Source organism: Ips typographus, linkage group LG2 (assembly GCF_016097725.1).
Source record: "Ips typographus isolate SLU linkage group LG2, UJ_Ityp_2.0, whole genome shotgun sequence".
Taxonomy (NCBI): Eukaryota; Metazoa; Arthropoda; class Insecta; order Coleoptera; family Curculionidae; genus Ips; species Ips typographus.
In genome coordinates, this window is record NC_138423.1 from 19,772,686 (window position 1) to 19,785,240 (window position 12,555).

The 12,555-nt window shown below is 32.2% G+C and overlaps 1 protein-coding gene across 1 annotated transcript in view; it reads right to left on the minus strand.

Moving 5' to 3' along the window:
* The window catches only part of Sema1a (semaphorin 1a), a 243,268-nt gene extending 231,080 nt beyond the window's left edge, over positions 1 to 12,188 (minus strand). The window contains exon 1 of the mRNA XM_081973758.1: positions 11,683 to 12,188. The gene's annotated coding sequence lies outside the window, so the exon portion shown is untranslated. The remainder of the gene's footprint in view (positions 1 to 11,682) is intronic.
* Positions 12,189 to 12,555: the final 367 nt, after the last annotated feature.

Here is a 12,555-nt window from a genome sequence, read left to right on the forward strand (position 1 = left end):
TTATTTACGTGCAACATTTTTGACTGGAACGTACCTGGCAACGTGAACGATTCATTCACTGATAACCACATTTGCAACACATTTGTCTTTTCTTTATTACCCAGATAAACTGAACGTAAATAATGCAAATTTATGCTCCGATTTGTGCATTAATTTATCGATTTGTTCTTCTAGTTTTACAGGCCGGAAGTCCAATTGATTAATCGATATCGTTTGTATGTATACCTATTTGTGTTGTTGCATGTTCTCATACAAAATTCATGTTATTCTAGTCTCTGTTATTAGAAGTTTCCTAAAAGAGTTGTTTTTTCTTTCTAAAAAAAACATTAACCAAAAGTACCAAAACGTCTCTTATCCTGAATGGAAGGGAAAAACAAACTTTTGCCCAAAAAGTGACAATTTTTCTGGCCAATTTTACTCACATTATTTTATGTTTGCAATAGCAGTTTGATCACAAAGTTTCTCTCTATTTATATGTAAGCGTTGTTATTCGGTCATCCACCGATTGTCCCTTAAACTTCGAAGACTGATAAAAACGTCGGTAAAGCCGCAAAATGCTAAACCGATAAGAGGAAAGTTTCCCAGATTCTGAGGATATTACATTAAAACTTTATACTTTTAGGTTGTGGGTGTAATATCTAAAGTTGGGAAACTTTAATTGGCAAAAAATGTTCACATTAGGCGTTGGCTCGAACGTAGTTTTTGCCCGTTCCGGATTCTAGCGACTTAAAGCAATTAGAGCTTCTTGGAAAATCATTTTTGTAACAACTGTTTCGCTCGTATTTTCTGTGAAATTTTATAAAACGACCGGACAGACTGAAAGTAATTAGGAATGTATTTTTAACGAAAATAATAAAGTTTACAGTTTTTGTCTTTGGTTTTGTTGAAGCTATCTTAAAATTTAGAAATTGTTCACACCAAAATAGAACTTTGTAATTACAACTACACTTTAATAGTCTAAAAGGCTTAATTTTGGCTTATCAGAGTTCTTGATAATTAACAGAAAATGTCTCAACTCTAGTATTTTTCCAGAACATATACTTGCCAAGGTATTTTGTCATTACTTTTGAATGTAATATGTAATGTAACATTTTCACATAGAAGAGTAAAGGAAATAACAATAAAATATATTTCTGCTGATTACTTGTTTTGTTGTATTTCAAAGTTATTTTGAATTTATTGACACTTTTCAGTTTTAAGTGTCAATAATTCATCATTCGATAGCCAATCAAAAAATAAGTTGACTTGCATTATGTCATTTTTCTAAAAAACGTTTCCTAAGGAACATACAGTCCTCCAAATTTCAATTTCAAAAATCGTTTTATAGTGTAAAACTGAACATTCAAGACTTGTGAGAGTCCAAATTTGTACCGAATAGTCTAAAAACTTGCTATTTACTACTAGGAATAGTCTTATAATTCGTTTTCTCAGACTGCCATCCTGGTCGAGTGTCTGAAACTGGATTTCAAGAACTAAAAACAGTCCGGAAATCCAGACAAAGATTGTATTATGCATGAAACCCATTTTTTACTTCTAAAGATATTCTTAAAGTTGACTTAAGCTAGAACTGACTTTACTAGGACTAAAAAGAGTCCAAAAGTCTATTTTCTTTAACTTTAATTGGTGTACAACTCAATTTTCTGGACCGGAACAAGTCTAAAAGTAAATACAATTTTGGACTATTTCATTTCTAAAAATTAGTTCTTAAGACTAATATCGTAGCATTTGGTACCAAATTTTTTTAAATTTAATTATTTTTGACTTGAAGAAACTTGACTTTTGGAAATAGTCTTAAACTCGATTTTTCAATCTTAAAAAGCACTAAAAACTAAGTCTGAATTTCTTAAAGATGCTACAATTTATTGCACCTAAGAGTTTAGAAGTCAATTTAATAGTGAACAAGCTTGAAATAACATTTTCAAGACTATGAACAGTGTACAAACTGGCTTTTAGGCCTGATAAGTCAAAAACTTCGTAAAGATATGTTGTAACACAATCTAGATTTTTAAGAAATAATTTTTAGCTCGAATTTTTAGCACTGAGGTGTCTAGAAGTCGATTTAATAGTGACAAAGCTTGGAATGCCATTTTAAGTCTATGAAGAATGTGAAAATTGTTTTTTAAGTTTGCTGTGTCAATAACTTGGTGAAGATAGTCTTGAAACTCGATTTTCCAAGCTGAAAACAATTTTAAAGCACTAATAATAGTCCAGAATTCTGAGAAAATGAAAAGCAAAGTAAAAAGCAAGAAAAGTTAGTTTTCAAGATAATTTTCATGAATCTAATATCAATGTCCTCTATCTAAGACTATTTCCAAGACTAAAATATTGAAATTTGTCTCCAAATTATTAAAACTTACTTCAAATGCAAATTTTAAGCTTCTGATGTTACTTTTCATTAGTTCATAGTCAGTTTTTGTTGTTTAAGTCAATTTTTAAGGTTTAAATGTATGAATTTGTAGTCAAAAATTCTAGAAAAAGTAGTTTTTTATGTCTACAAATCAATTTTAAATATTAAGGTCTCTCGATTTGCATGAAAACTGGTTACAAACACAATTTTTAAGCTTCTGAAATCAATTTTTATCTTTTCTGGGTTGGGTTAGTTTTCGGTCTTTGAACGTAATAACAAAGTTTTAAATCAGAATTTTATAAGAAATATTTTTTTTTTCATCGTGAACAATGAAATTTAAAAAACTGTAATTTTTGAAAAATATCTAGAGGGGTAGAATATAAGGCAAAAACATTAAAACCATCTTCCTGTATCTACGGTACTGGAGAATTTTGGCAAACGTCATTCATAATGAGTACTAATTTCATAAGTGCTCGTTCCAAATTTGATCAAAATTGCTCCAACGGTTTGACAGTTATGACAAAAAAACGATTTTTTAAACAGAAATTTGAAGGAATGTATTTTACTTAGAAAGCATTTTTCAGGAAAATGACATAATGCATGTCAACTTATTTTTTAATTGGCTATGGATTGGTGAATTATTGACATTTAAAACTGGACCACCCTGTAGATGTAACAATTTTTAAGTTCAAATAAAGCACACAGTAGTATTTTCTGTAATTAAAGAGTGAGCGACCTTGATAAACTTGCCACAAGCTAAACTAAATAACACAAAACATATCCCGATTCTGTCTATATCAATTATCTAATTGATTTTAATAATTAACTAGGCTTGGATTAAAGGCAACCAGCAAATGGAAAAACGAGGGACTCAAATAAATGAGGGCATCCTGATGGAATCGAAGGTGTTTGATGATTAATTAAAACACCTTTTGAAGTCTGAAGTCTTATTATTGCACATTAATACTATAACAGTTTTAAGTAGTAATAAGGAAATGCATGACAAAAGTAGGCTTTATCTTTGTACATACATTTCATTGGTAATAGAACGTTTACCTAAAATGTTTGAGGGCAGATTAAGCTAGTTCCAAACTATGTAGTAATAGTAATAAAATATTTAAGCGTCTACTACTTGGAATTAAAAGAGTAAACCTCGTCGTTCAATACTCTTTTAAACCGACACAGAAACTAGTTAGGGCAAAGCACTGTATATACGGCGTTATTAATAAATGTACGTAGCTTATGGGGTATACTTTTTTTATATGAGCGAATCCACTTTTAATTTCGGAACATAGAGCGACCGCATCGCCTTTCATCTTTCTAATTTCTTCCATGAAAGTTTTATGTTTATAAGCCTGGGTAAACCATGAAAAGCCCGGCTTTAATGCTGCGAATGCAGGAAGCCTCAAAAGAGGCAGCAAAGATTTTTTTTAAAACCTTTTTGGGCGATATTTGTAGAGAATAATAAAAAAGTTTCCACAATAAGTACATTTCTGAATCAATTTGGTCATCAAAGTGTATTGAAAATTTTTTTTTTAATAAAGTTATTTTGATTGCACCAAACTAGCCTTCAATCCATTCTGCATTCTGTAGTCAAGATTAAAACGTGTTAAGCTACAATCAAATTTAGTAAATTGTTATTTTATAATTTTAATATTTTAAAACTACACTAAAAACATGCTAAAATTGTTGATCACTATTTTCATAATAAACACTTAGAATATTCCTCAATTCATAGTTTGCTATAATTTTTGTATTTGAAATTAGAACCAAAAAACCATGTATAAAAGGGTTTCTTCAGCTGTTATTATAACTACAAAATGCTAACTAAACCGTTGTGCTTAAACAAACTGCTTGCATATGCTAATTCTATGTAGGTTAGTAAAACTTTACGCTATATTTAATACGTACTTATCGATTCTACCAGCCACATGATATGCAGGTTCAAGGCTTAAGCTCAGACACGCCATATTTTTACAACTTGGTTTAAATCATGTGCACTATTAAGTGTAACTTTCCCCAGTCTCGTATTTCATTAGCTGCAGCTCTGCCTTTTCTTGAGCCATAAAACATTTGACTAACCATATTAAGTCGAAATGCATTTCCGCAAACTGTACTTTGCCGTTGTAGAAGTTTATCACAGGAACTGTACTGCTTCCTGCATTAATGCAGTAAAAAGCATTTCATTGTTAAGGAAACCCTTAATATTATTTGAAATTACGGTCGTTTCTATGCAAATTAAAGTCGAATACATCAATCGGGATGATCAGCAATTAGGAGGGGTCGCGTTTGAAACATGGCGCGAGCCTTTTGAATTTATTTTGTTTATACGGGAGTCCGAAGAGTACAAGCTCATATCATCAGATCAAACTGGCAGTGAAAACACACGCGGCTATCCACCTGATGTGTTCATTGTCCGGCCCCGTCCGCATTCGGATATTTTAATGTTCCATGTTGTGTTTGCCGAAATTGGTTGCATTCGGATATATTCAAAAGAGCCTACTGGGAGCAAAATTGCCAAAACAAATAAATATAAAATATTTTCGCATGAATATTATAGCTGGATTAACACTTCAATTTCCAACATCTCTGGGGGAGGGGGTATTTAAAATACTGAATCAGCATTTTAAAAGTGATGGCTGGGATGATAAAAGTGACCAGTTTGAAGAAAATTCCAGCAAAAAGCTGTTTTTAAGCATTTTCCAAATTTTCCATGATAAAAAACTGTAACGAGATAATCTTCAGTATGATCAGTCAAACTAAAAGACAAATTTATTTTTGAATATAGTGAAAATTAGTAGATTTAGGGCTGGAAATAACACCACATCACAGTTTTCTCAACAGTTCGACATATTCGTCATGCAAACATCTTCCAAAAATGTCATTTTTCAATTTTTGAATGGTTCAAAGTGGTAATTTAAGGCCCTTAAAGTAGTTAAAAAAGACCCTTACTTTTTAAAAAATGAAAAATTGTATTGTTTTTTTTTGCGCTTATTGTACCTAATTTAAGGTCCTTTGGTATAAATATGCCCTTGGCTGTGCATTGGAACCATTTCGAAGTAAGAAAAAAAAATTGAAAATTTTGACAAAAAATGCCATTTTTTCAATTTTAGAAAAGTTCAAAGTGGTTATTTCACCTAATTTAAGGTCCTTTGGTATAAGTATACATTTTGCTGTGAATTGGAAACTCGCTTTTGACCCTGAAAAATAATTACCTAACTAAAGTCGAAAGGTTGTGAAAAAATAGATTTCACTATCTAGTTTGTAAGATAAGGGCGCTAAAAGCATTAAGTTAGCAGTTTAATTTTGAAGTTAACAATGCTGTCATCTTTATTTTTTTTATATAGTTAAACTGCTTAGTCATCTAAAAATTATGAAACCTGTAATACTAGAATAGAATGAAGAAAAAGTGATGAATACAGATCTCGAAATATCTATTTCGGGATCTGTTTTATTTATAATACACTTCATCATAAGTACAATATCGGTTAATTAATTCGTTAAATAACTAAGATAAAGCAGTAATTATAACAATATTTTTACCTTTTAATTGCCCGAACCCAACATTTGCCAAAAATATTGTTCTGTAACAGTACGAAAATTTAATAAACGTTCAGAAATTGCTTTAATCTGATAACTTGCAACTAATAATGTTTAAACTGGAATATTTGTCAGAATTATATTCCTATTTAAAAGATTAGATATCACAATTTACACAAACTGACGCTTGCTTACAATCCGTAAAACTCTTATTTTAAATACCCTGTATTGCTTCAAATCGCTCTCTCGACATCAAGATCATTTTGATTTGTACAAACAAAATATTTTGTTTTTGTCACGTACAAACATTACCCAAATCCGTTTGTTGAATGTAATTTAGTGCGTGGAAGGAACTTTTTAATAAGGAAAGTCAAATGTAGAGGTTGTATTGATGCAAAGCTAAAGAACGTACTTTTTAATTATGCTGTAAAGTAAAGCTTCATTCTATTTGTTTGACAGGTAATGGGCTAAACTTGGCTCATGCAGACTTTACTCATACGGAAAAGCAAAAAATCAAATTTTTACATTTAAATAAATACTGAGGTAAAACAATAGAAGTGTACCACAGAGAAGGCAATAAATTGAAAAATAAGCTACATACAACAAACCATAATTGGCTTCCAAACCATCACTTTGGTCAGTCGTACCAATTACTGTCGTATTCCATTTTCAAGTAAAAACAATAAGAAATAACCCAAGTGGGTTTTAAAGTCCATTATAAAAGTCGACTCGATTCAGAAAACCGACGTAATTGAACCAACTGTGATAGGACCAAAATTTACGCTAACAACCAACACATTCAAACAGCATTTTGTGCACGCAAGCAACAGGTTTAGAGAGCCAGTACGAATGCCATCAAGAAACGATAGCATATACCTGCCCTTTCGTTTCTATTTTTCGAGATAAGGAGGCAATTTAGCTTTGCAAAACACCCGTAAGTGGTTTTCCTACTTATTTTCCTTCTCGCGAACGATAATGTCAGCTTTAATAGTGTTAATAATCGTCGAATTGTTGTATTATCTCCTTCAGGCCTTAGTTTATTGTAATATTAATTTGAAAGCAGTTTAGATTTAAATTGTTGGTTTCTGCAACCTTTGATATTTGATATCTAATAACAATCGAGAAAACAACTAGCCAGTTACAGTATCGTTTCGGGATGTTATTGTTCCTAGAAGATAACTAATGACAGGCCAAGGTTTTAAAATTTAAAACAAAATAGTTGACTGCACCAATTTTTCAGATATTAATATTTGTTATTCTTCGACAAAATAAACTGCAAACCCACTTATCCAAAAGGTTATCGTAAACAACCGACTGAGAACTCTGGCAGCAGTTCCAGACGCAAAAGACGTCCAGGCGCCATTCTGACTGCTTTCGGTTTCCAGGAAAAATGTTTGTGAGAATTGAGAAGTTTTCCTGTCTAGCTGGGCGTGGACTAATGGAAACAACAGCTGGCAGCTACAGCAAACAATGTATTGAAAGAAATTCAAACTTGTCTCCAACAGCGACTATTATTATGCGAAATGGATTTTACAAGAGGCTTTTAGTTCGCTAAACAATCTTATCGTGTTCACTAAAGTTGCATTAAATCAAACATGCATATTATAATTCTCTCGAAACGGTAATTAAAACTGAACAGCACCTAAAGATAAACCTTGCTATAATAAACACACAACATCAAATGCGAATTTTGAGCATCTCAGGAAACAATTTAGGTTTCCGATAGGAAATATAGCAGAAAATATTTAATATCAGGCCTCTCGAGAATTACATCTCCTCGACTTAATCCACAGGAATTAAACTTATATCAAGAACCATATTGTTGACCTAGTTTACGATACAACGCATTTAATACGAGTGGACTAGAAGAAGAGGAATATAACATGTGTATTTTATGTGGCTTTTAATTTGTATAGGTTGGATTTAGTGTAATTTTGATGTATGTTCCGATTTATTTAATTGAAATGAAATACATGTTTTACATTCTTAAGTAAGTCAACATATGCAGCGTAAATTACAGCACTGTTCGTAGTTTGTGACTGATCAAGAAAAAGCAGAAAGCTGCTTTTTCTTGGCTTTCACGACCTCGAAATTACACCAACGCAAATTTTCTACACCATTTACACATGTAGTTTAGAAAATATCACTTGGATTTTAAAAATATTAGTTGGATTTCAGAATCTATAACTTGTATTTCATTATCGTAAATTTGGTTTTAGAAAACGTAAGTTGTATTTCAGATTCGTTACTTGTATTTCAGAAAAGGTCACTTGTATTTTAGAACGCGTTATTTCAATTTCAGATTTTATTGTGTTTCTATGTGGTTATTAGTTCATTGTTTTTTTTTTAATATCACTTTAAGCAAAAAAAAACCGCCCATCGGGAGTATTAATTTATATAAAATATACAGGGTGTCCCATAACTATATGACAATCTCTCTGGGGCATACAGGGGAGGTCAAAATAATACGATTTGTTCATATAATTATTTTTTTTTAAAGTCACTCCTAAGGGAAATATCGAGCCCCAAAGAACTGCCTTCCAATTAACGTTTTTGGCCGTAACTTTTGAAACACTTTGTATATTGTAATGATTATTGGGTTTAATGTTTTATCGAAAGAGACCTTCTATTTGACATGAAAACCAGGTATCTCGTCTTCGAAAGGCCGGAACTAACTGGACCTAAGACACAATTTGCTTAAACTTTGACAGCTGTCATTACTTTCAGCTGCAAACGCTATTAATGGATACTCTTGACATTTTTATCGAAAATTTGTACTCTTCTTTTATTTCGATAAAATAAACGGTTTTCGAGATAAATCGATTTTTCATTAAACTGCTTAAACCACAATGTACCTTTTTTACTTATTTACTTTTTTTTATTTATTTTTTTTGCTCCACTTTAATTTTCCAAATTACAAATGACCATGTCTAAAATCCAACTGCTCTTTTCTATACTACAAGTGACCAATCTGAAATACAAATTGCAATTTCGAAAATAAAAGTTATTATTCTAATATTAAAAGTACCTTTTCTGAAATACAAGTGATATTTTTCAAATCCATCTTATGGTTTCTAAAATTTAACGAATGCTTTCTAAACTACATGTGTAAATGGTGTAGTTACACTCGACTATAGCAGAAAAGGTAAATTTATTTTTCCAGGACCGTTTAATAAAATGATTATTATTCACTGGCCCTGATAATAACACCCATTACTCACGGTTATAATATCAATGCTACGACGTTCAATTTACGAAACTTCCAACATCTCCTAAAAATTTGTAAGTAAACTCCTAAAAATCCGAAAGAATATTTATTTGATTGTGAAATACAAACACCTCAGATTCACTGGAAAATGAAATTCGATAACATATAAAAGTAAGCAGCTTTCTCGCTTGCTTTGTGTGGATCTTTTATAATACTACCAGCAAAGGCCAGACTCCTTACGAAGCTTTTTAACGGTAAGTCTGCAATATAAAATTCTTTATTGGGATGGAACGTTGACGAGTAAGCAGCTTTCTCGTCGCTATCCCAGATTCAGGTAAAGTTAAATGCAATCGTACGGGATATACCAAAGTATGGGCATCATGAAAAGCAAGCATGAAATTCAGTATTTAAAGTGAAACCGTATGCGGTGAAGCAATATAAACCCGGATCGTTCTATATTCTCGATCTGGATGTTGCGGATCCCATACCGGTTAAATGAAAGCAATCACGAAAAGAATCAAGGGATCAGGGTCATTTTTCCTATGCAAGCATTTTTCAAATGAACTAGAGAGGCAATCGGCGCCTCGACGCCTCCGTCTGGCGACGACAATGGGCGAAAACTTCATTTCTCTTCTATCCTGAAAAACTGCCAACTCGGTTCAGTTCATTTCGACAACAGCGGATAACTTTAATTTTATTACCATCTCTCTTCCACTCCTTCGTTGTTCATTCAGGTAGTTACAAACATTTTGGTTTGGTGAAAATGATCAAACCAACCGAATTGAACTGTATAAAATTGCTACTCATTTTAGCTTCACAAAAACGAATAAAATGCCCAAATAACTCCCTCTTCTCTTATCATATCAAGATCGAGAGAATGACATTAGATTAATATGAATAACGATAAAGTAACAGTAAAAGTAGATGCAACTGTTGAAGATTGTAATTATTCATAAGTCCTGCAACGAAACTGATTTTTGGAGAAACTTAAACAATGTAACCAAACAATTGCATAATGCTTAAATATCGTTTTAAATTCAATACAACCTGCCTGTTAGCGATAACGGATATGTACAATAATGTTTCGTGGACTGAATGACTTTTCAGTATATAAACAAACTACGTTTCCGTTATTTCCTTAATCTGTTGCGAGTTTATGAATCAACTGTGAATTTCCATTCCTGTACATAGAAGACTATTGTAGTAGTCTGGCCTAAATTGTAAACTTAGCGTTTATCTTATTAACAAAGTCAATATATGTGCCTATAACTAAAATGAATAATTAGTATTTAAGTACCTTCTGATAGCAAACAGCAATATCATTGTTGATCAATTGAATTCGAAGGAAATTTAATATTTTCTTACGTATATTGCTTAATTAAGTCACTTGTACATTAGTAATAATAGAAGGTTTACATAAACTGGTATAAACCTATAGGTTGTGGTTATAACATAACCCAAGTTAAAACGGATGTAGATGGATCTATTACAAACTGGTTTTCTTGATGGGAATGCAGCAACAAAATTTATTTTATGAACAGCTTTTTATCTTGATTGAAGCGTTTTAGACTGAAGGCTATTTATGTTTAACTTAACATTATGTAAGCACAGGGGGGTGTCCATGTTTTTGTTGATACTGCAATAATATATACTCAATTTTAAGTCAAACGGTCATTGACAGGTTTGTCGTCGACATCTTTATTACGTATTTACATAAAAAACAGTTTCATATATTATCAAATTAGACTAAAAAATGTTATAAGGTTGAGCAATATTTTTACAAATTCTCTATCAAAAACACTTTACATCTCCTGGAATTGATTTTTGTGACAGCTGTCTAGTCATCTGACTCTAGATTAACAGTTCAACGTCAAAACTGTCAAAATCAGGTCATGAAATATAAAATAAATTTTTTGTCTTTGTTAAGTACTTCAGGCGATTTGAGGTAAAAAATGCACTTTACATCCCCGTGAATGAGTTTTTAACAGTTTGGACAGCTGTCTAGTTATCTGACCACGCTCTAAACTGACAGATCCTGTCAAATTACCACTCCAAGAATCTATAAAACTCTAAATCATCCGACCTTGCTAACTGTCAAATTTACGCCCAAGAAGCTAAAAAAACATAATTTATATGGTTTAGTTTTTGACATGGTCTAGTCATCTGACCACTCTCTAGATTGACAGTCCAATGTCAAAACTGTCAAAATTACCACTGCAAGAAACTATATAAAACCTATTTTGTAAAACGTTTAAATTTTTTCTAGTAATTTCAAAAATTTACTTTAAATTAACTTAATTAATATTTAAATTATTATTTTTTTTAAATAATTAGAATACCTAATTTATTAACAAAAATTTGTATAAAAAAACAATAACACAAGTTTCTTTAATTTACTTTAAAGTATGCAGGAATAAAATTTTGAATTTAGGACTAAAAGTGAAAAGGTGCACCCCCACTAAACCAACCCCTCAATTAACTGCCGCATAGGGGTGGGTTTAGTGAGCAAACTCGCAGTGGAAAAGGAAACCTAACCCCAAAATTGTGTTTTGCTACTACGTATATTTGCCCTTCATACAAATCTTACCAGTATTCAACTAAGCCGTGTAAAACCCCGTCGATAATCCTTGTTTAAAAATTATAGAAAGATAATCCAATTTTAGCGCAAAATAATAAAAGCCAGCAACCATCAAAACACCAAAATGTACACATTAATCAGCACGGTGTAAACAAACGCACCTTTTGTCACAACGCGACAATTCGCGGGCGGTTTTTCCGTAGAAAAATAGACGTAAACACCAAATTACACACGGGCACACGTCGATAATACGTCGCACGAAAACATTACATTTTAGTTTCTAAATTATTTAATACACATCGTCAGTGCATATCGACGATACGGACGGCGCTTGCTCGTTGCTCACTAAATACCATCACCATCCCCGAAGGCCTGCACCGCACTAAATCCTCTGGGTTAAACGAAGACAGATGACTATAGGGAGTCGCGACTACCTGAGACTGGCAGTAGGCAGTATGATGGAACATTGGGGCACTGTAGCCACATTGTGCACCGTATAGTCGTTTTAGAAATAATATTCTGATATTTCTCCAGTCGGTCAACTTATAGAATGAAAAATACCTAGAAAAGTGCAGCAACAATCAGCCAGCTGCCATATTGAAGTTTGATATTTTTATCTTTAAGACCGCATGTTTGTCACGGTTGTCCAAAATTTACGTATTTTCCACAGATTTCAAAACCCTTCCTTACGATTGCTACAGACATCCACAAAACATGTCAAAAATTTTTGTGTTTCGATCATTATTATTGAACAAACTAGGCAGAACAAACGTGACGTAATCCGACAGTTGGTCACGAAAAATCAACCGAATTGGCTCATAAAATCGTCACGTATGATTAAATGTCAGTATCGCTTTTTTTTTTCGAGTTTCAATAGAACGG